Source organism: Hirundo rustica, chromosome 3, assembly GCF_015227805.2.
Source record: "Hirundo rustica isolate bHirRus1 chromosome 3, bHirRus1.pri.v3, whole genome shotgun sequence".
Classification (NCBI taxonomy): Eukaryota; Metazoa; Chordata; class Aves; order Passeriformes; family Hirundinidae; genus Hirundo; species Hirundo rustica.
The window spans coordinates 69,284,633-69,309,915 of NC_053452.1; the positions used below are offsets into that span (position 1 = coordinate 69,284,633).

Genomic DNA, 25,283 nt, shown 5'->3' on the forward strand with positions numbered 1-25,283 from the left:
ATAATGAAACATCCATGGGGCAAAATAAAGACAGGGTGAGATCACTTGTGATAGGTACTACCACAGCCAAAGCAGTCAGGGAAAGTTAGTTTAATGTTACCAGTCAAATGAGAGTTGTATAATGAGCAATAAAGCTAAATAATAAAATACCTTCTTTCCCATACCCCCCCGCCCTTCCTTCATTCCAGGCTCAACTTTGCTCCTAATTTTCTCTACCTCCTTGCCCCAGCAATGCAAGGAGGATGGAGAATGGGGGATACAGTCAGTTCATTGCACACTGTTTTTGCTACTCCTTTCTCCTCAGAGGGGGAGGGCTCCTCTTCATACTCCTCACCTGCTTCAGTGTGGCATCCCTCCCACAGGAGAGACAGTCCTTTCTCCACAAACTTGTCTGAAGTGCATCCTTCCTACGGGCTGCAGTTCATGAACCACTCCGGTGTGAGTCCCTTCCCGTAGGGTGCAGCCCCTGTGGCATGGACTGCTCCAGCATGGGTCTCCCACAGGGTCACAAGTCCTGCCAGCAAACCTTCCACCGTGTCACAGCCTTCCTTGGGTTTCCACCTGCCCTGGTGTGGGGGTTTCCGGTGGATCTCTGCTACACCATGGAGCTCCATGGGCTGCAGGGGCAGACCCTGGCTCACTGTGGTCTGCACCAGGGGCTGTGGGGGATTAAAGGTCTCTGTAAGCTCAACTGTCATTTATGTTTATCAAGAATTAGCATTTTTCTCACGTTGTGTGCCTTCTATAATCCAAAAGAAGTACAGGTGGTCGGGGTTTTTTTCCCCCCTTGGATCGTGTTCCATTTTTATTCCTGCATTAATTAAAAGCCAGAGAAGATTCTGCAGGGCTCCTGTTTTCTACCCTCATTTGGAGCTAGCACAAAGGAAGCAAATATAAAGCCAGTCCAGTTTTGCCACTGTTCTTTGCTCTGATGTTGACACATTCTTTCCTTAAAGCATGCAATCATGATGCACTTTTTCATTTACTCATCTGCTATTAAGTACAATAAAAGTTTCATAGAGACTAAGAGATGTCTGATAAACAAAGTTTAAAAAAAACCATCAGCAACAAACAAAAGCATCAAAAACTTACTTATAAGAAGATTCCCTGTGTATTTTCCAACTTGAAAATAAATGACTGCAGCTAGTATTACATGAGTCTCTTAATAATTAACCAATTTCTGGTGAATGTGGAGTTGCTTAGTATCTTGTGTTACTTCCTAGGTGAATGCTGGACACAGAGATGTTACAGGTCTTATCTTTACCTGAAAATAATAATATGCCATCACATAATTTAGTAGAACTGATAGTGAGCGTGTTTTTTCATGGGCCTATATCAACTGATAAGTTGAAGCTGCCATTGGTATGTTTGGTCCTGTGAAGTCCAGCTGGTGTGTTGAAATAGTAATATTCTGGGTAATGCTGCCTCGTGCTTAAAGACGCTCCTTCCTGTGTGGTGGCATTTGCTGTAAGCGCCCTGTGCGCAAGTGGGAGATGGTCTCTGAGGTGTCACTCTGTCACCCCTTCCGAGCACTGGCCTGTCTCCTTCCCCCACGGCGTTGCTTGTGCAGAATTGCCTCTTGGCTACCCACTGGCATAACCGTAGCACTATTTCAGACAGAGGCGTGTGACTTTCCAGTTGCAGATTACTTACTTCCTGCAGAAAGTCCTGCAGCGGGCTTGTGTTGTAACGTCTGCTGTGCAAACCGTGCGCGGGTGTTCCGCTGCAATCACTGGCGTTCACTCCACCGAAGAAATCGAGAAGCGCGTCAGAGCTCGTTTCCGTAGAGCTGCCATCCTGCGCATCCTGCGCCGCGGGACCGCGGGTGGGCGGGTCACGGCCACTGCATGTCCTGCTGGATGTGGAAGCGCGTAGAGGCGAAGAGGAGGCCATGGAATGAAAGCTCTGAGCTCATGGCACGTGGTCAATATCTGAATTAATTTTATATCTGTCTTCTTCTGGAGTTACTGCAGAGCAAGAGATGATGGAAATGAGAGCTGTTTCCTAATTTCCTATTAGAAAATAATTTAATTGCTGGAGAGAATGAGGTGACTGTTTACCGACAGAGCTGTCTGAAGACAGGTCTGCAGGTAGGAGTTAATACTGCCTACTGATTTTTCAAATGTAAATGGAAACTGGTGAATAAATAATAAAGATTATCTGTTTCTGTGGAACAGTTCTCACTAGTAAGCGTGAAGGGAGGTAGCTGCCATTAACCTCCTGTGTGTCTTGATGGTGCAATAACAGTAGCTATCTTGAGAATCATGTGGCCTTGAGGAAAAAGAAGTAATTGCTTCATATCTCTGGCTTTCCTTCTTCACAGTTGTGCTTTTCCTGGTGCTGTTCAAGAATCTCCTGCTCAGGTGTGAAGGAAGGTGTTTGTTTGGTGTGGAATGCCCTGCATCACTGTCCCATCCTTGAGATCTGCATGGCAAGGCTTGCCAGCTTGGGCATTGTTGGGGACACATACAGTGTGTGATTAATCTGAGAGCTAATTAGGTTCTTATCCTGACTGTGCTAATGTGTGTCTCATGGGATATTCAAATGGGCATTTAAGATTTCATTCTTCTCCAACTACCTCTCCCTGTTCTTTCTAAGAAATAAGGATGCACATGATTTTAACCTCTTAACTCTTTCTGGGGCCCAAAGTTGTAACAAAGTGCTTTTTGGAACTATTTGAGAAAACTGCCTGGAAAAATCCAGCCTCATTCAAATGCCAAGTTGTATGTTTGGGACAACTAATCACTAAAAAAAAAAAAAAAAAGTAATTGCCATTTAGATAGCATAATTCTTTTAGTCTATTAGAACTATTTTGTATAATGTTCAACTCCTGATTTGCATACAACTTGAAGTGCTTTGTAGACTGACTATACTTTGCTAGCTTGGAGTAGAGTCCTACTTTTTCACGTGTGCTTTTATTAGGAGATACTCATAATTTTTCCATTTGAGGTTCTGAAGAAGCATTAGACCAGCAATTTTAAATTTTGCAAGAGCTGTTTTCCCAGGATATATAGAGTGGATAGTTTAGGGGTTGTTGTATTTTTAATTCTGCTCACTGAAGCCTTGAGATTTTATTATCTCATGTACAGATGAGGAAAAGGACACATATGAAATCCTTAATTATTTGCCCTTTTGCAGTCTTGGTTTTGGGACCTTCACCAGTAGATTCTTCGGGTACTCAGTGGAGTATTTTTCTTTTTGGGACACTCTTCTGTTAGGATCAATAAGATGTTTAGGCACTTCCAGGGGTATTTTGGTGTCAATAAAAATCTCCCATGAAACAGCACTACAGTAAAGATTTTGAAACTGGAAGATCTTTTCTTTCATGAGACATCTGGCCCAATTCACTGAATTACAGGTAGGAGAGCATTCTCTTGCTGAAATTGTGTGTCCTTGGTGAGCCTTGGGTTATTCTCCCTCTTTCTCCGCTGTGAACGCACTGCTGGGGAAATTGGCAGTAGGCATCTCAGATAGCACGTTGCCTCTGTGAGGGGACTGGATTTTGTTCCTCACTGCTCCCTTTTTCTCCTGGAGAAATGTTGGTCCGTTTGTAAGACCATGCCAGGAAGAAAACTTACCTCTTTTTTTTCTCAGAAAGTTCACTAATACCTGCAGTTCCCACCTCTGGCACCTGAATTCCCTACCCTAAAGTGGGTGGGGGATTGTTTAATGAGTTGCCATCCACACTGGTTACAGAAGCCTATTCAAGTACGACCTGACTTTGCTTCGTATGCTCCACTGACCATGATGAAGCCAGAGGATGTTCTTTTTGGGCGCATTGAGGAACATGGAGAGTGACCACAGAGGCAAATAAATGCATCCACTGACCTTGCTGCTACATTGTTGTTACCAAATTATCTTCCTCTCCCAAGCACACGAGTAATCACAGCCACAGAGAGCTGCAAGGAGATAAGCTTAAAGGGAAAGAGAAATCAGACTGATACAGATGTTTCACAATCTGAGAGTTGTGTGGTCACCCATGTAAATCAGATTACAGTTAAAGAAAGCTTGTATGCATGCATGTATGTATCTAATGGCTGCTTGCAGTTGTGTTTAGCTGTTTGGGTGGGTGTTTCTAATGCAGATTGCTTTCAGAAATATCAGTGCAAAATATTTTAAATCCTTCATGATCAGTTGCTTGCACATACCACTGACATTCTCTTAATCTATTTAAATAAGAAGCATGTTCTAGTTATTTTGTCGTGCTCTTCTTCATGGAATTCAAAAAGCAAAGTTGAAGGAACAGGTGATTAATCAAAATGTTGTTGGCTACCTTGTTGAAGTTGTAAAGCTAAAGTCAAGGTGATCCTTAAGGATTTAAACTTATATTGAATAGAATTTAGAAGCCAGTTTCCTAAATACCATTTTTAGGATTTTTCCTAAATCTTTTAACAACAGTCACCATGATCATCTTCATAATTTGTCACAGCTGAGAAAGCCAGTAACCATCTTTCCGTGTGAAAGGAGACGAGAGAAAAGGGTGCACAAGTGAAAGGGAAGCAACAAAATTGTTAGACTGCTTTTTACTACCCCATTGTGAAGTTCTCCCTAGTTATTGCCCAGAAGCCTGGAGAACGGAACAGAAAGTGAAACCAGGGTCTGCCTCCATAACAACACAGGCTTCCTCTCAAACCCTTGTGCAGTCACCTGCCTCTGCAGAGAAATAAGGTGAGGAGCCGCTGCTAGCACTGATCACTCATGTTTGTACAGGGGGCTTGCAGCTGACACAGCGTGCATCAGCATTCACCCCACCAGAGGGATGTAGTCCAGAGGGATTTGCCAGTTGCTTCCTCCTCAGAAATCACTTACTCTTCTGAAGAAGTGAGTATTGGCTTCATAGCAGGAATAAGTACTTAGCTGGAAGAAAATGGCGGCACGAAGCAGACGATGCTTTATCTTCAGACAATTGCTTATCACAGCTCTTGTACGAGCCTGTGGGGCTCTGTCTCCCCATACTGCCTGAGCAGAGTCTGGGTGAGGTTCTGCCTTATGACTGTTCAGGGCACGTGCACACAGATATCCTAAGACTCTGGTGTCTTGCCTACGAGGTGTGCAGCCATGGAGGTGCTCTGTAGAACATCCCCCCCATTTCCCAAAGCAGAGACTCACTTTGGTGTTTCCAGAATTTGAACCCATGTACATTTTTGACCTTTTGGTTTTCAGGTTTGCTGCCGCCCTGCCCTGCTCCCCACCAGGAGGCCATTGTGCAGATTGTAGAGCAGATACTACCAGTGCCAAGCTGCTTGTGTCACTGTGAGAGGGAGGAGCGTTGGTGGGGGATTTTTTTTTGTGGAGATAACATCTTCCTTATACCCACTTCTTACTTTCTTCACTGAAAATTTCCTCCAGTGACTGGGCAGCATCGCCTGGCATTGAGGTACACTGAAATTACATTTCTTTCACCTTCTGTAAAGGACTTCCTTCCACCACTATTAGGCAGAAGGAAGTAAGTCTTTGCCCCACACTACTTTCTCCACAGTTTAGGATTTCTTCTGAGGTTCCTACACAGGTATGAACATTTGATCTGCTATCAACCTACCTCCCACAGTATGGGGTTTTGTAACTAGACAAAGATGATGCTTTGCATACTTTTTCTAAGCACCCTCCAGAAAATGAGTCTCTGCCCTCTGAAAGGAACTGTCAGGTGGGCATAAGAGGCTGAGGCTGAAAGCTCAGACTGTCTGCAGTCCCTGATGAAAGCTTTGGGCCCTGCCCCAGGGGTGTGTGCATGGGGCCGCAGGTTCTGCTTTCATCTCATACCTCAGCCATGCTCTGAGCAGTGGTGCTGATAGGGAAGGGGTATTCTGCTGCTGGGTGTGGACCTGCTAGGGGTGTTCTCTGGCTTCAGAGCTGGAGAGCAGCTCCCTGGCAGAGAGGGAATGAAGGGGGTCATCTGGAGAAGCACCTGGGTTTGCTTTTCCAATATTCAGAGGGTTGCCTATGTTCAGGGTTTGGGGCTCTTTTTCTTTCTCTTTCAGGTGTTTGCTTTGCCTTGGGATTCAGGCCACTATGGTAGTGTAAAGTTTAAATGAAAGGTTCCAGTTCCTATCTGAGGTTTTTCAAACAAAAAGGTTAAGTGGTTTATTTGTCCCTTTTATCTTTCCAAAGTTCTGCAATATATTTTCACTAAGGTGTCATATTTTATGTTAGGGGAGAATACTTGTGATTTTGTGAATGCAACAGTTGGGGTGGATTCTACTGCTCCCTGAAAAGGAACTTACATTTTATTGACAGTAGGAAGCAGTTGTACATGCTTTCTGTTTTTTTTTTTCCCCTGTCTGAAGGCACATGCTCCTGTAGAAATGAGTGGGAATTTTCCCATTGAAAATTAGAAGGTTGAGAGGAACAATGCAAAGCTTCCACACTAGGAGTCCTTGACTCCTAGTCCTCCTAGGGTCAACATAAAATCCCTGTCGGTGAGAGTGGTGAGTTCTGGATGCAGAATGATGACAAAAAGTACATTTCTTCTCTGTTGCTAAGCCCTTGAAATTGTTGGCCCAGAGAGATTATCTTTATAAATTCTATAGGACAGAGGATGTAAAAACCTGCAAGAGGGGAAAGCCACACATTGCTGATGACTGCACTGTGTAGACACCTAATGGCACGAAGTGGGCTTTGCAGAGCACTGAAGGTTTGGCTGAAAGTGGGCATGGCACTCTGACATTCCAGAGATTTAGTACCTATGATTTAACTTCCTCAACTTGCCCAAGTCTAAAGTATAGAGTTACAGCTTTCTAATGCAACATGGAAAATCAGCTTTCAGGATTTAAAAGGAAAAAAAAAAAGTATAAAGCTATTTTTTTTTCTTGCTAGTATTCCAGTAATATGTGTTTAATAAAAATTATGCTTCTGCTAGAGGCAAAAATAGAACTTGTAAAAGTTCATTTGTGAAGTCACTTCACTGGCAAAGGGCTCATAAGGTAAATTCAGAATCTGAAGAGGCTAATACCTCAGTCTGCCCCGAAATCTTGATCTTTTAATTCCAGAGCTTCAAGCAAGGTTTTGCTGTGTGTTGTATATAAGGATAAGTACAGGAGACCAGATAGGACTGTCTGTGCAATATGTGTCAGCTGGAGCTTTGCTGCATTCATCTTCAGTGCCAAGCAACTCCAATTCCTCTTTGGTCAAACAAACTTTTTATTCATTGAGGTGCAGTTGTTTGCCAGAGCTATTTGCAGTCATGTGTCAGAGGGGGTACAATTAATACATTGTAAAAAAATAATTTCTTTTTTTAATGGTGTATGCTGTGGAGATTTAATAGAGCCCTGCCAGCAGTGCTCTGAGGACCAGTGCAGGGTAAGGATTTGCCAGATCATAGCTGAACACTTGAAATTTTTCAACCAGCAGGAAGGAAAAAGTGTGTGAGAGAGCCCGTGGGAACTGTATTTTGGTTCAGCAGCGTCCGCTAACATTGTCAAACTGCCTGTCTCAAACTGTTAAGGCTGATAAACTGCCAGTAATTATCATTTAGAAAATTAGCGGCTGCCAAAACCATCACACGCATCACATGTGTTGGTTGGACTGGTTTGAGATCACTTTGCTTAAAAAAAAAAAATGAAGAAAGAAAGAAAAATTCCCAAGCCTGCATCTGCTCCAAGAATAGCGTTGAGTTTTGACATATGACAGTTGGTGCTGGCAGAAGTTATTTTTGTTGTTCAGAGTAGGCTTGGGGGATACTTTCTTGGAGTGCGTCACTACTGCTATTTAGCGTCCGGGTAACAGGACAATTGAGACCTCTGAATATTTGCAGCAAATCTGAATAAATAACTGAAGTATGGGGGATCTCCTTTCCCTTCCCGTCTCTTTCCTTCCTTGCCTATTGACACTGGACAGAGAGAATTAAAAATAACAGTTGCCAGAATGAAAACTTTCTTATTTTGCAGTTGACTTCCAGCCACTGCAAAGAAACTGAATCATCAAGGAAGGGCTGAGCAGGGCAGAGCAAAAGCTTAAAAGCAACTTTGGCTGCACATCACCATCACTTCATGTCCTCACAGTCCTCCCAAACAGCCCATATGTAAAAAACATGGCTTGAAGCAGAGCAAGTGTCATTCATTTCCTCCCAAAGGAAGCCGAGTGCCACCATGACCAAGAGCTAGGAAACACAACCATATTGCACAGATATTGCTGTGAAGGAAGATGAGGGTGGTGAAATGACCACGTAGAAGCTTGCACAATATTTTTCGTGCAGAGGTTCGTCATTTGGTCAGTCATCAATAAATAAGTTGGTGCAAAGTCTCTGAATCAGTGACCTGTGAGTCTGAAGGACTCAGAGTTGTCAGCACAAGAAAATATCGCTTACATTTTAGCTTACATTTTAGTGTGTGTACCTTTCTACTTCCATTGAGTGCAAGGGTGTAAAAACTTTGTGTGCTCTCTGCTTCTTCCTCCAGGCTGTGGTTCAAGACAGGACTTCTGGGGTGACAGAGCCAACCTCTGAAGTTCCTGCTCACACGTGCTCTCCTGTGTTGCTCCACCCATCACTGTTTCATCATTTAAACCAAAACATTTTGGAGTGATTGGTATCAAACCCCTGTGTCTCAAAGATTCAGTGACCAGTGCAATGTAACCAACAGGAAAATCAGTTGAACTGAGGTAAATGGAGAATTGCAGCAGAACAGCCTCTGCATCTAAGGGATAGGGAACAGCTCAGGGTTTATTTTCATCAGCACTTTTGATTTCTTTTGGAAGTACACCTTTTCAATGCATGATGTCATGTATCAGCTTAATCAAACTCTTTGTGAAATACAGGAGAATTTTCTCTTTTCAAACAATATTTCTGGTACTGTGAAGCAAATATTCAGAGAATACCAAATGGAAATGAAAGGAAAACGTATTGCATTTCATTATTTCATCTATGTGAACACTTTACTGTGTCTAATTCTATTAATCTAAAATTATAAACAAACTTAGCCTGATATAATCTAATTTTCATTATAGACACCAAATGCTATTATGTTGGGCAACAAATTGGCTTAAGATAATTCTGTCTTTACAAAATAAGATGGTAATCAACAGATTTATAGTTTAATAAAGTCTCATGATATATGTATACCCTATAGCTTTTAGAGCTTTATTTTCAGTTCAGAGTTCCCATTAGTCTAATTTAAGATTATTGGTACAATCATTTGATTTAAGATATGCCTTTTTATAAACCAATAAAGAGTGTCAGCATGAGATACTGAAAGGAAGCAGTGTGAGGGAACCATTTATGAGATGTTTTATTGCAGAGTTGTTGACGCATGAGACTTAGTGACAAAAGTATGCAGTGAGAGCCTGTGCTCTCTCTCAAGTTTGCAAAGGGCAGGGGACAGTGAGGATGTGTAGCGTCTCAACTGGGAAAAGTGAGGTTATTTTAGTCTGAAATAATGCTTTTGCCAAAATATAAGAACTTTGCAGGTCAAAAATACCTTTTTCATTATTTTCTTCTTTACTAAGTCAGTCTAAACTGTAATCTCTGAACACCGTGGTCCAGTTTATTGGCCAGATATCACTGATCTTGAGATATAAAAGCCCAACAACAGAACCCTTACTGACAGGGATATAGAAATCAATTGCATCTTATTTATGTAAGTACTTCAAAGAAATTAAGGATTTGTCTTCATGTGCATGTTTTAGTTTCTGATTTTTTCATCTACTATTTTTTGTACTTTAAAACAGCATATCTGCTCCATTTCGTGCCTTTTTTTTTTTTTTTTTTTTTTTTTTTTTTCCCAAAACAGGTTTTTGTTTTTAATAGATTCATAGAATGGTTTGGGTTGGAAGGGACCTTAAAGACCATTTAGTTCCAACCAACCTGTCAAAGGCAGGGACACCTTCCACGAGATCATATTGCTCAGAGCCACATCCAACCTGATCTTCAACACTTCCTGGGATGTGGCATCCACAACTTCTCTGGGCAACCTGTTCCAGTGCCTCCTCACCTCTGAGTAAAGGATTTCTTCCTTGTATCTCATTTAAACCTACTCTCAGTTTAAAGCCATTCCCCCTTGTCCTATCACTACATTCCTTCGTACAAAGTCCCTCACCATCTCTCTTGCAGCCCCATTTTGGTACTGGAAGATGCTATAAGGTCTCCCTGGAGATTCTCTTCTCCAGGCTGAACCATCCCAACTTTCTCAGCCTACATACATAGGAGAGGTGCTCCAGCCCTCTGATCCATCTTCATTATCTCCCCTGGACTCACTCCAAAAGGTCTGCATCCTTCCAGTGTCTGAGGCCCTAGAGCTGGATGCAGCACTCCAGGTGGAGTCTCACAAGAGCAAGAGCAGAGGGGCAGAATCTCCTCCCTGGCTCTGCTGCTTTGGATGCAGCCCAGGACATAGCTGGCTTTCTGGGCTGTGAGCACACAGTGCCAGGTCACATTGAGCTTCTCATCCACAAACATTGTCAGGTCCTTCTCCTCAGGACCACTCTCAATCCACTTTCCATCAGGCATTTTTATGCGGGATTTGTCTTTGGGATTGCCCTGACCCTGATTGCACTTGGCCTTGTAGAATGTCAGAAAGTTTGCACAGTCCCACCTCCCAAACCTCCTAAGGTCCCTCTGGATGATGCTCCTTCCCTCCAGCATGTCAACAGCACCACACAGCCTGGTGTCAGCAAACTTGCTGAGGGTGCAGTCGTGCCTGCAGTTTGCTCAGCTTCTTGTCTGAGCAAACTGGCAGAAATAATTAATTAAGCTTGCATAGTAAGCGGACTGTGGATCTGGGTCTTTTGTAACAAATAGGTGAGACTTCGTGTAATGATTTTGCTAACGTGATGAGGTGTGTATGCAGGAATGCGAATTTCTAGCTGGCTGGCTGTGTGTGATCAGAATTAAAGTATGTATACCTTTATTTCAGAAAGTGTCTGAAATGTGAGGATATGTACAATTTGCCCTGGTTTGGGGTGTTCTGTAGGGCTGACTGGAGAGGGACAGTGTTCTTTTCCTCCTGATTTATCCCTGTGCTCTTTCAAGGAACTGTAATCTTCCTTAGGTATACTCGGATTAATGTTGCCTAAGAGCCTGTAATTAAACATGCAGGGCTTGAGGGACCTGGGAAAGAGCAGTCCTCCTTGATCCTGGAGTCCATGAGCAAGGATAGGCACAGCTCAGAGCTCTGGGCAATGGGCCGAGGCACAGGCAGCTCTCTCAGCGCCGCTGTACGGCTGAGGGGGCTGGGGAAGGGTTCTGTGACTGCACTGGGCTCAGGCCATCAGTCCCCTTTTGTGCCACAACACAGGAAGACCTTATCTCCAGTATAACTGGGGCCAGCAGGGTGTATGTCAGAGAGTAGCTTCCCTTTCCCCGTGCCCCCCTTCACCCACGCTTCTGGAGTAAAGAGAGGGTTTCTCTGGCTAAAAAGCTGTGTTTCATGGGGACAAGAACCAAGAGGCAGTTCATTTCTATGGTAAGTTGCTATAAATAGTTTGCTCTGTTAACATAAATTCTCTCTGTGAATCCTACAAACAGGGTTTTATTCCAAGCCTACAAAATGCTTTGTGTACCCTTGTTACTTTGCACGTGCTGATGCTTCCCCCCACAAAACGAGAGGCAAGCCTGACACTTGCAGGACAGCGCTGTTCTGTCGATGGAGTAAAGGAGTCAGCCTTCCTAAGCAGGCCTGTTACAGTGTTCATTTTTTACATCACTAATACCAAAAGGACCGCTGGACCTTTTTAAGTAGGGCAGGACTTGCTGAAGTCCATGCACATCGGTTTTTAAACCTTCAATTAGCTGCAATGTTTCCTACTGCTCTGTTCTCTACTAATGCTTGCAGTGAGTCTGGGTCACTGAAGCTGTAGCTACTGCAAGCTTTGAAAGCTTTGCAGGGCTTTTAGGAAGCTTAAGTAATTGCTCCACTGTGAATCCTAGACTGAGGAAGAACTTGTCTCAGAGGAAAATGTCTTCTCTTACTGCTCATGCAGTGAAAACTCTATGGACATAAATGATCCCAGCTGTATGATAAGCATGTGTCACTCTGCAGCTTTTTTATTTTCTTCCTTTTACATAGTCCTGGTACTGGAAGCCCTCTCTTTGGGAGAAGATTTTCAGTCTCCATTTAAATCCATATCTGCATTTGACTATCTGATGCTCAGTCCACATCCCTTCCCCCTCTTCACATGAAATGGAAGCCGATGAGCTGTTGAAATTTCCATAGGGTTGAAAGATGTGACCCAGAGGTGTCCGTCCAGAAAGGGGAAGTGCTTTGGTGTTCAGGCAGATGATAAGACACACGTGTTTATGAGGAACCATGCTCTCTCTTACTTTTTGTCCTCTTTTTTTTAAAAAAGGGAGACGGTTGTTAAAGGGAGACCGCTTGTGGAGACCGCTGTTTTAACTCCCCATACACGTGTATGACAAGGTCAAATACAGATCCCATTCTTTGATACCCTTCCATGCAGGAGGTGCTTCTAAGTACTCGTAGCTCTCTGTCTGTGTGGGTGGGTTGGAAGAGCAGTAAGCAGTGGATGGGCACGTGTGGGGAGGGGAAGCAGAGCAAGTACACCGGTTGTTATCCAAGGTGAAAACAGCAGTGCGTGGTGAGCAGGGCACTTTGACATGCCAGGTAGCGTTTCTGCACAGACTGTGCAGCTGCAGTGCCAATGGCTTTGTGGGACCGTTGTGGTCCCAGATTCTATTGATAATTTGCAATTTGATGTAAAAGCATACGCAAGGGAAAGGAACCTGATGTTTTTATCACGTACAGTTTGGGTTTAAAATATGACTATTGATTAGCTGCTGCTGATGGTGTTTACTGTTGAAATCTTCACAACTGGCCCTTGCAGCAGCACCCAGATTGTGCAAATGGTTTTTTGGCAGGGAAATTAATTAGCTGGCTTGCACATTCAAAAGAAAAAGGAAAAAAAGAAAGTCTCTTTGTGGCTCTCAGGCATGCATCCCTCTTTTTTTCCATAGAATGGTTATGGATATATACTTCCAGGGATTGTACCATCAGCCTGTACCATTCATACGTTTTGTAGGGTTCATAATCAAATGTGTTCACAGCTGAAAGTGGCACACGTGCTGCTCTGAATGCTCCTTCTCAGATGTCTCCTGCTTCTGGTAACCCACATTCTGCAGCTGGAGGCTGCGCTCCAGGCACCGCATGAATGGTGCGTCTTGTGTTTCAGCGAGGCAGAGTGAACTTGATTCTAGGTCAAAATCAAATGTGACATTTCCTAAATGCACAGGTCCAAACTAGTTACAGCACTAAAATTCGGAGCCTGTGAGTACTTTCTCTGTGTTATTTCTTAGTCATTTACAGTCTGTTTTAATTGTGAGGTGGGAGGGACACTGAATGTGGGTTTATTATTCTTGTTACACCTGCAAAACTGAGAGTAGAAAGAAAATAAACCAGTGTCACCTCATTGCAAAAGACACCCTCCAGGGTGAGGGTGTCCTGTTCACAAACAGTGGCCTAGATAATACCTGCAAGCACAGCTCCTCAAATCTTCAGCCTGCTTCTCCCTGCTCCACTGTTCTTCCCCACAGTCCTCACAGGCACAGCGAGAGCAGGCAGTGACCCAGATGCGCAGCTCTGAAAGTGCCATTTGTTTCCAGCACTCAGCATGCTGGCAGATTTGACACATGGCTACACACACATCCATCATTGAACCAAAATACGCCTCTCCTGTGCTGTAAGGGGTGTTGTATCAGATAAGCCACTGCTGACAGGGCCAGTAGCTGTTCACACATCCTCTGAGGTGTGTGGCAGTGTGTGTGCATGGGACACCTGCCTTCCGAATGTGGAAGGAATTGTTGAGCTGCATGACGCAGTCCTGGTGCTAATTTTTTTTTTTTTTTTTTGACTGCTTAAACTTTCTAGAGGGTTGGCAGGCAAAAATTTTGCTACTACATGCTTTGTTACCAATATTACCAAAAAAATAAGGAGAAAGGTCTTTTTCCTGTTCTGGTTTTTATCAGGGAGTACAGGGCTGTGTTCTTTCTCTTGTCCTATTCTGACTACAGCTTTATCTCTCCTTTGCATACAGAGCTATTTAGAACTATTACATGTATTTATGCAAATATGTGTTTATACAAATGTGTATTTACACACACACACACACACATATATATATATATATATAATCACCAGAGTCATAGATACATAGATATATAAGGTTGTTAAGACTGGAACATAAAACTACTTCTTTCTCCCCTCATCCAAGCTATAACCTCAGTCAGTCTTTTTTCACTTCTTTGTGGATACCAAGCCATCAAGTCTCATTCAGCTTGACTAAACAGATATCCATTGATACCTCCCTTCCTCCCTACACCTGCAGCTCTCCCCATTATTTCACACTGCTGTTGCCATGGACAACATCATTGTCCCTCAGCCAGGCCAAAACCTGTCCATCTCTCAGTTCCCTCTGTCTTCACTCTGAGATCAACAGATTATTCTCGCATACAGTCTCTTAATAAATGCCCTGTGCTATCTGCACCATACAGTTGAAATTCATATCTAAGCACTCCATTTGTTGTCTCAAATTACTGCAACATCCTTTTCTCTGGCATCTTCAAATTACAATTCCATCTGTCCAGAATGTCTTTACAAAAGGAATGTCTCCCATTTCCTCATTTGTTGGCAGTGTAACCTTTCCTACGCACTCCTCTACTGATTTCATCATTCAGCACAAGGTGCCTATCTTTATCACCAAAGACCATCCCTTCCTCTCTACTTCCCATCTGTCAGCCAGCTCCAAGAGGGCATCTTTCTCCTCCAGCCTCCTGTGATGCCTGTCTCTCTCCAGTGCATGAGTTGCTTTCCGATGTGTTGTTGCAGATTTTCTGCTGACCTAACCCAGCCGGGTAATATCGGCAGGACTATTTTCTTCTTGTCCTTTAGATCGCTCCTTTAAAATGTTCTCTTTTTGTCTGGGATGCAGGCAGTGCGGAGCAGCTCACCACCCATCTTCAGCTTTCAGAGGGCAGCACTTGCCCAGGTAGTAAGCACTCATTGTAATTTTGGACCTTATTGAGATTAAGGTCTTAACCAGCATCTCCTGTCACTGCAGGCTTTTAAAAATAGGCTCAACATGCACGGCAATAGCAGCGTTGTAACCATGGCAATGCAAGGAAGGCAGGGTTTGCAGGCAGGGATCCTACCAGACCAACTGGAGTGTCTGAGGGCTGGACCAGGGCGACTCAGGGGAGAGGCTTCAGGCTCAGGAAGGGACTGTGAGCCTCAAAGCATATCTCTTTTTCCCCCAGTAGGTCAGGTGGCCTAATAAAAAAAACAACATAAGTATAGTTGTTCCTCCTTTGAGCAGGGAATGGTCACTCAAAGTCCCTTTTAATCCTGTAGCTCTGTTTTAACAGGCATAGCTGACTTCTCCTTGTCTGCGTGCTCGAGCATATGCTGATCTTCTGCTGATACCAACAGAAGGTCCCTGAATATCAAGAAACCAGAATATCCTCATTAAGAATCTTCTTGGAGGATAGGAGAGTAATATATCGCTTTTGAGCAGAAGCTGGCTTTGTGCAGCAGTAAAACATGAATATTAAGCAGGAAATCAATGACACTTCTGAAACATGTCTGAGACAGAAATCCAAATGCTGTTATGGGGATATAGGCCCTTAAGCCTCATGTCTGTGCTACTCTTTTTTTTTTTTTTTTTTTTTTTTTTTTTTTTTAAGCTGCATCTGCATGGTTGGCAGTGTAAGAGGGGGGCATAGCAAGAGAAAAAGCAGATTTTTTAGCCTAGTTTCCTGAGGAAGTGGGGGTTAGGCTGTTAACTCAGTGTCTTTGTACACCAGTCCTCCTCTTTATAAGTTTGCAGGCTGTCTCCAGCCAGGGAGGGACCTTCAGAGGCAGCATTTGACTTCCCAGCACTTTCTCCAGTGCATTAGCTGCTGCAAGGAGATGGGCAGGGTGTGGTGGCAGCAGCTGGAGCGGCTGAGCAGTGACTGCGGCGGGACTTGTGCAGTAAATGTGACTGGGTACCAGGCATCTGGGGCTATGGGAGAGCCAGGAGCATTGGGATGCAGTGTGGGAAGGACTCTCATTGTAGAGTTAGCATCACAAGTCCAGATGAGCTGGAAATTCAGTTTCATTAGTTCCACTGATCAGGCATTTGCTTAATCTTGAAAAACAAACAGCAAACAAACAAACAAAAAAGTAGGAAGGATATACTGAATAGTAATGACATTTTAAATCCTTAGAATATTTCAGCAAAATAAATGCTTTTGTGTGGCTTCTTCATTGCAAAGAGGTTTATATTAACGTAGCGCAATCCCGGAATTACATGAACCTTGTATTTTTCTGGTTCACACTGGGACACTTGCTTTCTGAGGGAAAACCTCTTGTCTTTAAGGGCAGTGTGAAATAATAAAGACTTAATGTAGAGCTTGAGGCTGAAGCATTACATTACATCCGTGCAAAATCTTTTCATTCATAGTTTTAGTATGCTGCCCTGAGAATTTAATTTCCTGTTTGCACTATGGGAGGGCCTTTTTTGGAATTCATTAGGGAGTAGGGTTGGTTGTTTAGGGTGTTTTTTGAAGGTAAATTGTCAAAATACAGTAATTTTTTGTGGTTGGTCCTTTTATTTATTTATATTATTTCCTAAATATAGAACCCAGCAACATGAAGTCTCATCATTAAAGTAAGTAAATAAATAATCAGTGAAGTAGTATGAGAGACAGCCCTCTTTTTTTTTTTTCCCTTTTTTTTCTCCCCACTTATCCCCATCCTCTCAGATTTAAAGGTTATATTCTCTTCCATTTCGTCTTATGTGACAATGAAGGACCTTAACTTATTTTCTTTACTTGTCTCACTGTTAAAAAAAAATAAACCAGAAAGTCAAGTTTTTTGTTCTTCTATTTCCAGTACTCTTGTTTATTTTGAAACTTCCAGAAAGAGATAAGAACAGCTTAAGAAAAATGCTCTCCAGAGTAATCCCTTAAAGAGCAGCAAACAAACATTGCAGATTGGTCCTAAAGGCTGTGCTTCCTTTCTGGGGAGGGAGGGAGGGGAGAGAGGATGTTTTCTTCTTAGTTGTGCTCTAATCATCCGATCTGGGATTTGATAAGCTCCACAAGTCTGAAACTGCTGCCTCCTCCTGTCTTCCCCCTTCCTGCCTCTCAGAAGATTAAAGTGAGCATGGCAAAAGGGAAACAGTTTATTTTCAGCTTGTTGTAGTTAATAATTAGTTTACAGTGCAGCATTCTCATTGTTTGTATTCTAATCGTGTTGCGATATTCTTTTCTAACACTGTTTACTTTTCACATCACGGGCCTTCTTTGATACAGAAATAGGTTTACAAATAGCCCATTCTTGCAAAATTTCAGCCTCTTTTCAACATTTTTATATTGCACATCGGGAAGTGTGACACATGTAGGTGGAGTAGCTTCTGCAGACTCGCCTTGCCTGCCCCCCCAGCAGACTGGGCCATGTTTTCTTTTCACTCTCTGACAGTTTGGAATTACAGCAGTCGTGAAACCACAATAGGAAGCAATCAAGACTTTAAAGTATTGCATGTACAAGATATAAGTATTATTTGGCTTGCTCCAAATTAGCTAAATCCACATATTGACTGAACTACAAGAAGTCCTTAGTAAATCCCCCCCATTTGTCCTAAAAGATACTTGTGCTGAATTCTTTTAACCTTTAAAGCCTTGGAGCAAATTTGCCAGGACTTTGAGACTGTGTGTTCCCATGTGTATATTTTTAATGATTTCTTCCACAATGGGAATGGCTGACATTATGAGTACTGTAAGGTTGCAACCCTAATGTATATATTCTGTGTCTACATATGTGTTCATTGTATGTCATGGAAATAATGTCCTTCATTAAAACCTTGCACACTGATCAAAGCACAAAAATATTTACTGTATAACAAAGAGTCTCTCTTAAGGGGAAATTTGTTTATAATAGCAATTGCTTATAAAAGCAAATTTTTGTATACAAAAAAGCTACATTTGCCTTGCAATGTAATTGCACTTCTAAATGGCCTTTTCTGCTTCTCCAGAAGGTTTGTAAATACATAGTTTAGCCAGTTTCTGCTAAAGGTCCTTCTGGGTCAATCTTGTATCTTCAGAAGGAAAGCATTTTCTTCTTTGAAACAAACTGGAAAATCAATTATTAAAGCAAAAGCTTCTGAAACCTTACATTATGCATGGGGTTTTTTTCCCCTTGGTGTCTTTTTTTAACCTTCATAATGATGTGAGTACTTATTTCTGGCCATGGAAGTGTTTCACTGATGCCACTGGGATACTGAGCAGGTAAGTATGGACAGGAAGGGGATGCACCACTGGCTTTAGCCACCACATCCCTGCATCACTGTCTGCCTTCTCTCAGCTCCAGAGATGCCCAGCAGCATTTCTAGGAGCCAGCTCAGAGGGCTAGAGAGTTCAGTCTATTTTTAGGACCATGGTCTCCATTCATTTATTTTTTATAAAAATTGTCTGGGGCATAGTACTTCTCATTTTTATGCAAAGAGGAATGCAAATGCTATTCCCGTAATTAATGAAGTAATTTTTCTACTATTTTGAGAACTAAAGTGTGCTGCTACAATCACATGCCCCTCATATGTAACACTCTCAGTCTGAGTGCCTACTCAGTATTGAGCTTGCTAATAGCTTCCCCTATGGATTGCTCAGCCCCCGTGGCTGCCCTCGGCCTCCTGACCCAGGGACAGGCAGTTCCAGGGGGAGGCCGAGCTGTGCTGCTTTTTGGCTCACACAGGGCTGCACACCTGCTTCTCTGCCCAGCAGTGGCTGACCAGGGGTGCCACAGGGTTTGGGTTCTTCTCGGAACACTTTGAAAAAGCAGGATTTATGAATGGGCCACGAGTGCCATCGCGATCGCCTTTCTGTCGCCAGTGGCTTCGCTGCGTCGTTCTCCACTTGCTCACCGTAACCACCAGCTGTTCCACTGAGAGTTTCTTAAAACTCTTTGCTTTTCAGTCTTTTGATTCTTTGCTTCTTCCTCTTCTGGGTCTCTGGACGCACCCACACCCTCTGCCTGCACTGGCGCTTTCCATGCAGGAATTGCTGGTTGGATGGTGCCCTGTTTGCAGATCCCAGCTTTATGCTTTCAGCTCTGCCGTGTTACAAAGCCAAGCTGATGCTTGGAAAGGGAGTTGTGAATGGAGATTTTGTTTAGTTTATCCAGCTTGAAAGTAGGGAAAGGGGGAAGGTGCTGATATCACCGAGACTGAGCTGGCAATATCGAGGGGCTTGAACTGCCTGGGTAGTGGGCACGGCCCAGGGTGAAGGAGGACAAGCAGCCGGCTTTGGCAGGGCTGGGAGCCACAGAATATGGGGACCAGCTGACAGCAGCACATCTGCTAAAGGTGGGTCAACATAGCCAGTGTGTGAGGAGATTGAAGTGACACAGAAAAGAGGCAGTTGACCTTTTGCACTTTAGCACAGTTTGTGGGTTCCTTTCTCTTCATAGCTCCGTTTTATTAAATCAGAAAAAGCTTGAGCAAAGCCTCTGTGTTTTCCCAGTGTTTTCCTCCCACGTTTCCTGTTTCTTAAGACTTGTTGCCACTGCAATGGTGATTTTGCATCTGAGTTCCTTCTGCTCCAAATGCAAAGGGCATATGGGTTTTTAGACAGGAACAAGTTTAATGGTGCAAACATTCTTGTTTTGAAACTACTAAATTACTTTTGGACTCCTTTAACAGAGGGACCTAGTTATCCTTATTTACATCCTGCATGTGCAGAAACTTTCCAGTAACTGTTTTAGAAATCCAGTGACTTCCACATGAAAAAATGCAGAGTGTCCCATAGCTACTGTCCTCTTTCCAAGTTTTGGCACTGTTGCGTGGGAGGACAAACCACAAGAATAGTAGTGTCTTATTATAAATCTTCTAATGGTGTTGGTGGTTGGTGTTTTTTTTGCCTTTGCTGTTGTCCAGGATTGTGTCTGGACTTGTTGCAAGAGCAGATTTTGTTGAGAGCTCCCTCTTTCTGTCCTCAGCTCTCTCCCCCCAAGCCTGTTGATGACTGGGCTTTTTCATATCATGCGCCAGCTATCTGGGACCTCCCTTAGAAAAGGGGTAGTTTCAGGCTAACAGGGTGGCTTTTGTCTCTGTGTAAGAACACGTCTATAAGCTTCTCTTAAACTTTAAATGTTTTATTGTTGGAAAGCTTTCAGATGTTCACAGGATAAGGGCTCTTTATATATAATTTGGTATTACCCAGTAAAGGATTACTTTATGTAAGTTAAGAAGTGCCGTTCCTTTATAAACTGGCTGTGTAAATTCAGCATGTAGGAGATTGTTCCTCTGTTCAATGTTGCTTCTAGAAAGGGGTTCTTGGTTTGTCAGTTGGAGGGTTTTTTTGGTTAGTTGGTTTTTGGTTTTAGTGGGGTTACAAATCTTAGGTGGTGGGAATAGGTGGAAAATGCTGCTTTCAGTTAAAAACTGAACATGTATGCTTCCATAGATTTGTTCAAACAGCAGTATCAGCAGAGTCCTGGGTGACAGAATCCTCAACCAGTCTGAAAAGGGTAACTCAAGATTGTTAGAGTGGAGTCCTAGTAACCTACTACTGAAAAGTACTTTCTGGACCAATTCATGGCCCAAAATCTATGTGGTATGATGAACATAAGCATGACTGACATTGAAACAGATTAAAAAGGAAGGCTATTACTCTGAAGAGACTAACCAACACTTTCTTTACAAAGTAGATCCAGCTCATTTACTGGTTACACATTCTGATCCAGACATGTTCCTTTGTAAACTGCTCAGCATGAAAAACTTAATCTTCCCAGGTTTTGCCAAGTAAGATAGCAGCCCAAGCATCAGGAATGCCTGCTTCTACTTGAGATTTGAAAAAACAGCAGCAGAATCATGTTGCTAATAGAAAACTGACAGATGTTTATAATTATGTAGATTTTTCTTCTGTGTTTGAGTACCATAAACTCAATTGCATCTACTAGCATTTGAAAAGTATGAACTTCAACCAGCCACTTCCTCCAGCTGGGTGAAACTTGTATGAACTGAGGCATGTACCAGGCCAGCACCCTCTGTGTCGCTGTTTTTATGCTTTCAGCCATGTTATTATCTATTTTCAATGGCGGGTAAATTGTCACTGAACAGTTTTTGCTTCAATGAATAATCAGAAGTCTTGTGGGTTCACATCTAGGATTATTCACAATGCACTTGATCCAAAGATCCTTGAAGTTGTTGAGTGCTGATGGATTTGAGAGTGCAGGCTTGAGAAAAAAGTACTTGCCATGTCTGTTTTCAGTGATTTGTCTTTTGCCAGTAGTAATAAACTTAATTCTGATCCCAGTATGAACTGACAAAAACACATCTGAAAGCTGATGAGGAAAAAATAGAGGTTGTCTCATGCAGCAGACAATGTCATGAAACTGAACACGTAAATGATGTCTAGTTATGCTACTTGCCACATTCTGTTTCACAAAATTCTCCTTTCTTTACAAAAAGAAACTAATTTTTCCACAAGGCTACATAAATACACTGCTGATATATACATAACACTAGGAGGGGGATATGGATTTTTGGTGAAAGGTGGCAGTTTGTTGAAGCTCGTGCTGCCTACAGGAAAAGGCTGTTCCTGGCAGATAATAACTCTGATTTATTCCCCCAAAAGTGTTTTGCTTTTCTTTAATGTTTCAAATCATGTTGCTCTGAGATTCAGCTCAACTTTTCGTGCCCATTGGTGTGCTAAGGATTTTCTGTGTCTTACCATCTAGGAGGAGATGCTTGGACAGCTTTCATTTGGATACTGGTTGGACAAATCATTTGTTCCTCTTCTATTTGTTATGCTCATTGTAAAAGAAGCCTATATTGGTGTGCCTTGAGGCCTGTACTTGTTTATTTTGCAACTCCTATGCTGTACTCTCCAAAGTGAGCAGAGCTTTTCTGAAATGTGCTCATCAAAATTTGGAGATATGTATCATGATCCAAAGCCTTCAAGAAAAAGGAGTATTTCTCCTACATTCTTGGGTAGGATGAAAATCATTAAGACTAAAGCTGAGCTCTGTATAGGCCCCCAGACTGTGCACAGAGAAAGAGTGAATAATCTTTGGTTTACTCCTCAAGCAATATCCAGCCCTCACCCTCAATTATGCAGCAAAATACTTCCCTTCTCCCTCCCTGCTCCAAGCCTCTCTTCTTCTTTGTAGCCCAAGTGATAGAGCACGTTTCTCACCGTGATCTAAAATCAAGCAAAAGGCTTCCCCAAGCTTTTTCTCTGCCAACCCTACAGTTATGAAGATTTTGCAAGGCTAGAGATGTGCCAAATTGTGTGTCTGCCTCGGATTTAACAAGACACCCCTTTCCCTAGCCCTCTTGCTAGTTTTTGTCATACATGGTCTCAGTGAAAGGCTTGGACTAGACTCTCTTGGCACATATTAAAGCAGCTGCCTGCATTCCTATGCTGTAACACGGGAATGTTACATGTAACAAGTGGAGCTGTACTCTTGGTCCATCCTTTCCATCTTTTCCTCCTTTTTACCCTAGAATCAGCATAGGCCTTTTTATTTCTTATTTCTTCTTTTGTCATTTTATTTTACTTTTTTTTTTTTTTATTTTTTGAGTCACTTTGCCAATTTATCTGAAGAATTTCCCCACTTTGGTTTAATCCTGGTTGCTGCACGGGCATTTGTGCCGGGCTGGGGGAGGAGGAAGGGGGAGAGGGAAGGAGCGTTGCCGGGGCTGCATCCAGAAACTCCACACCAGTGCTGGGGAGAGTTCAGCCCCTTTTGGCAATGGTGCCAGCCCCTGTCTTTCAAGTATTCCTGGGACCTGCAGCACGGAGTATAGAGTTTCTTTATTTGTCGCTCCTCTGAGGAAATTTTTTAATCGGTCTCATGGTGTAGAAGAAAATAATGAGCTAATCCGGAGTTGAGGTGCTGTTGGATTGTTTTGGACCTGGCTCATTTCTTAAGCTTCTAACTTTTCTGCATGCAGATTTTATCCAATTAGTTCGGAGGCAGAAGTAGAGTTTCTTGACTTGATGTTTTCTTTCCAGGCCAAATGCCTGGAAGCTAGGGAGGGAAATAGATGGCACTGGAATAATAACCACCTTCCCTGAGTTTGAGCAAAGCAGTTAAGACTCACTTTTTTTTTTTTGGCGTTTTCATAAACTCTGCCAAGCTGTACAAAAGGTGATGGGAGAGGAGGGGGTGTTCATTTTTTTTTCTTTATTCCATGATATACCCAATCTTTTTCTCAACTGCTAAACAAAGAAAGCAAGCAGAGAAGTTGCTCGCATTTGTACTTTTCTGTTAGAAAATGTCTGTTCCTAAAATCTCTCACAACAGCCTCTTCTGATTTGTAATGATGATTTTTTTCTTCTTTTCTCCCCACCCTGAACCCGCCATTCAAATGAAGTTTGAGCTTTATAATATCAGATGTCTGCTTGCTAATCAGGACTTAGAACAATGTGATTCAGTTTCCATATTTTAGAGGAATATTAATTTGGTTATTCCTTAATAGAAATTTTAATTTCGTAACTGCCTTTTATGTAATGATGACCAGTAAAAATAATTTGATTTAAGAAGCCATTCCCTTTTTGTTTCCTGTTTATGCCTACAGCATCTTTCAGGAGAGTTGCTGGCACAAGAGTTGCTGTTTCTGCAGCTGAGGCAGATCAGTAGTGCAGGGCTCCAAGTCATCTGTGTATAGCTGTAAAGTTACTCATCCTGCAGTAATTTCACAGATACCTCTCTGGTGGAAAGTTCAGCCATGTATTTGGGGAGCGTGGGACTTTGAAGCAGTTCAAATTTAGTCTGACTTCACTGGTGTGGACACCTGGGCACTGAAAATTGTATTCTTCTCCGTTTGCTGCACAGTTACCACTCCCAGCCCTGAGCACCAGCAGAATCCTTGCTTCCTCCATCTTCCAGGAGTTTACAAACATTTTAACATCACTGTTAGTCTGTGCTCCATGAGTTATTCTTTCAAAGATTTTGCCTCAAGGAGAAATAAGGCTTAGCTGTCATTTGAAATTTACTCAGGGTCGGCAAAATGATGGCATTTGTCACTTTTGCTCTCCATCTTCTTCAAATGGGCCCTAGTGTGTGTCAAGCTGGATATTGTGTTGGCTTCAGTCTTTTCCCTCTTTGTTCTCCTAGAGTATGCCAAGTAATTAATACAGTCTAAAAATGAAGTGTGGCACAACCCCTTTTTCCCTTTGCGTAGTTTTCAAACAAAGAGGCTGTCATGAACCTACGTGCATCCAATTCCAAAACCAGTTTGTTAAAACAAAATGACTTAGAGATACTGGGCTGACCAATTTTTTTTAGGGTCGGATCTAAAATAATTGGCACTCTTGCTGTGTGCAGCTGCGCGTTTCACGTTGTTGACCTTGTCTCCCTGAAGTCTGAATAGCCATCGTGTCAGTGACAGTGATGTGTCTGAGCAGTCTGAGGGAGTCCTGCAATTATTTTAATATTTTGCATAATACCAGTGGAATTCAATAATTAGTTGTGAAGGTTTGGATCCAATTACCTCCTTCCCTAAACCAGGAAAAATGATGGAAGTTGGTGATAAATGTTAGTAGAGAGAGAAGAAAGTGTAACATAATTTGTGGTGTTCCAGTCACTTATTATTTTTTTCCCCTTGTCTCTTATCTTACAGGGCATGTTTTCGAGCCATTTGTGAGGAAATGTGGTGAACGTAAACTTGCTCTTTTGGGGGGGACATTGTGGTAAGTGGTGCTGTCTTGATCAATTTTAGTTTTCAATGAGAATTTCAGAAAGATTGTTTTAGCTTTTTTCAGTTTTAATTTTTTTTTTTTTTTTTTAGCTCTGTTAAATATAGAGATATAGTTGATTATATGTGCTCTTTCTCTGGTATGGAGACTCGCAGTATGAGAAGCATTGACAGAGAACAGCATGCTGGGCCTCAGGGCGAGGAATGTGTTTTCATTTGTTCCAGTGGCATCTGCTTATTGTGTTTGTAGCTGTTCCATTCTGCTGAAGAGTGGTTGAGCTAAAACCTGCAGTAGAAGGAATAAAAAGGCCTAATTTAAAAAACAAGGGGTACAAAAAAAGCACGCTAACTATATAAAAGATCAGGAGCAAAAGTAATGCAGAGGGAGCATGTATTTCCCAAAGTGATGGGGGTGTCCAGTCACTCTACAATCTTTCCATCTCTTCCCAGAATATCTGGCTGACACCCTTGCCATGTGGAACTAGGGTGGTTTGCTTATGTCTGAGAGATAAGGAGATAGTTAATGTATGCTATACCAGTTTTCCTATCCCTCCTTTCCATACCAGATAACAAGCTTCGCTGCTTGTCTGGCTACTGTATGCAACACTTCCAGAGGCATCAACGTCCAACAGACTTCTCTGGTCCTCAGGGCTCTGGGAATA

The 25,283-nt window shown here is 42.6% G+C and overlaps 1 protein-coding gene across 4 annotated transcripts in view; it reads left to right on the plus strand.

Moving 5' to 3' along the window:
- Window positions 1-25,283, plus strand: part of FYN (FYN proto-oncogene, Src family tyrosine kinase) — a 139,753-nt gene that overhangs the window by 36,448 nt on the left and 78,022 nt on the right. For 3 of the 4 annotated variants that reach the window (XM_040057423.2, XM_040057426.2, XM_040057425.2), the window contains exon 2: window positions 24,547-24,616. The gene's annotated coding sequence lies outside the window, so the exon portion shown is untranslated. Of the gene's footprint in view, window positions 1-8,467; window positions 8,596-24,546; window positions 24,617-25,283 lie in introns of those variants that run through there. The other variant, XM_040057424.2, reaches the window with a different exon arrangement.